The sequence below is a fragment of the Rattus norvegicus genome, chromosome 4, assembly GCF_036323735.1.
Source record: "Rattus norvegicus strain BN/NHsdMcwi chromosome 4, GRCr8, whole genome shotgun sequence".
NCBI classification, from domain to species: Eukaryota; Metazoa; Chordata; class Mammalia; order Rodentia; family Muridae; genus Rattus; species Rattus norvegicus.
This window is the reverse complement of record NC_086022.1, coordinates 73162751-73165077: the sequence shown is the minus strand read 5'-3', so window position 1 is coordinate 73165077 and position 2327 is coordinate 73162751.

Sequence of the window (2327 nt, the reverse complement as noted above, 5' to 3'; positions counted from 1 at the left end):
GTACTCTTTGGTTGGTGGTTTAGTTCCTCAGAACATTCAGGAGTCTGGTTGGTTGATATTATTGTTCTTCCTATGGTGTTGCACCCCCCTTCAGCTCCTTCACTCCTTTCTCTAACTCTTCTATTGAGGACCCCATGCTCAGTCCAGTGGTTGGCTGTGAGCATCTGCCTCTGAATTTTTTAGGCTCTGACAGAACCTCAGGAGACATCCATATCAGCAGCAAGCACTTCTTGGCATTCACAATAGTGTCTAGGTTTGGTGTCTCTTTTTGGATCCCCAGGTGGGGCAGTTTCTGGATGGCCTTTTCTTCAGTCTCTGCTCCACACTTTGTCTCCATATCTCCTTTAGACAGGACCCATTCTAGGTTAAAAATTTGTAGATGAATGGGTGGCCTTATCTCCCAACCTGGGGCTTTGCCTAACTTCTGGATATGGTCTCTATAAGTTCTCCCTCCCTTTTGTTGCGCATTTCAGCTAATCTCATCCTAGTTGGGTCCTGGGAGCCTCTTGCTTTCCTGGCATCAGAGACTTGCAGGTGGCTACCCCCAGTTCCTCATCCCCCATTGCTACACACCTCTGTTCAAATTCCTAACCCTCCAGTATATCATCCTTGTCTCCTCCCATACTCTCAATTGAGGAATATTGAATGGCCATGAAGCACCTAAAAAATTTTTCAACACCCTTAGCCATCAGGGAAATGCAAATCAAAACAACCCTGAAATTCTACCTCACACCAGTTAGAATGGCTAAGATCAAAAACTCTGGTGACAGCAGATGCTGGCGAGGATGTGGAGAAAGAGAAACACTCCTCCATTGTTGGTGGAATTGCAGACTGGTACAACCATTCTGGAAATCAGTCTTGAGGTTCCTCAGAAAAATGGACATTGCACTACCTGAAGACCCAGCTATACCATTCCTGGGCATATATCCAAATGATGCTCCAACATATAACAAAGACACATGCCCCACTATGTTCATAACAGCCTTATTTATAATAACCAGAATCTAGAAAGAACCCAGATGTCCTTCAACACAGGAATGGATACAGAAAATGTGGTACATTTACCAATGGAATACTACTCAGCTATCAAAAACAATGACTTTATGAAATTCATAGGCAAATGGATGGAACGGAAAAATATCATCCTGAGTGAGGTAACCCAATCACAAAAGAACACATATGGTATGCACTCATTGATAAGTGGATATTAATCCAAATGCTTGAATTACCCAAGATGCAATCCACAGACCACATGAAGCTCAAAAAGAAGGATGACCAAAGTGCAGATGCTTCACCCCTTCTTAAAAGGGAGAACAAAGAAGTCCCACACCCGCGGATCCCGGCCCGCAGCAGCTCTCTGCTCCCAGACCCCGTGAGAGAGAGAGACCTCACCGCCTGGTCAGGTGGGCACTCCTGAGGCTGCAGAGCGGAAGAGACCACCAACACTGCTCACCCCTGCCCACATCGCTGGCCCAAGAGGAAACTGTATAAGGCCCCTGGGCTCCCGTTGGGGAGGGCCCAGGAGCGGCAGGACCCCTGCCTGAGACACCGCCTGAACCTGAAGGAAACAGACTGGATAAACAGTTCTCTGCACCCAAATCCCGTGGGAGGGAGAGCTAAACCTTCAGAGAGGCAGACAAGCCTGGGAAACCAGAAGAGACTGCTCTCTGCACACACATCTCGGACGCCAGAGGAAAAAGCCAAAGACCATCTGGAACCCTGGTGCACTGAAGCTCCCGGAAACGGCGGCACAGGTCTTCCTGATTGCTGCCGCTGCAGAGAGCCCGTGGGCAGCACCCCACGAGCGACTTGAGCCTCGGGACCACAGGTAAGACCAAATTTTCTGTTGCAAGAAAGCTGCCTGGTGAACTCAAGACACAGGCCCACAGGAACAGCTGAAGAACTGTAGAGAGGAAAAACTACACGCCCGAAAGCAGAACACTCTGTCCCCATAACTGACTGAAAGAGAGGAAAACAGGTCTACAGTACTCCTGACACACAGGCTTATAGGACAGTCTAGCCACTGTCAGAAATAGCAGAACAAAGTAACACTAGAGATAATCTGATGGCAAGAGGCAAGCGCAGGAACCCAAGCAACAGAAACCAAGACTACATGGCACCATCGGAGCCCAATTCTCCCATCAAAACAAACATAGAATATCCAAACACACCAGAAAAGCAAGATCTAGTTTCGAAATCATTTTTGTTCATGATGCTGGAGGATTTCAAGAAAGACGTGAAGAACTCCCTTAGAGAACAAGTAGAAGCCTACAGAGAGGAATCGCAAAAATGCCTGAAAGAATTCCAGGAAAACATAAATAAACAAG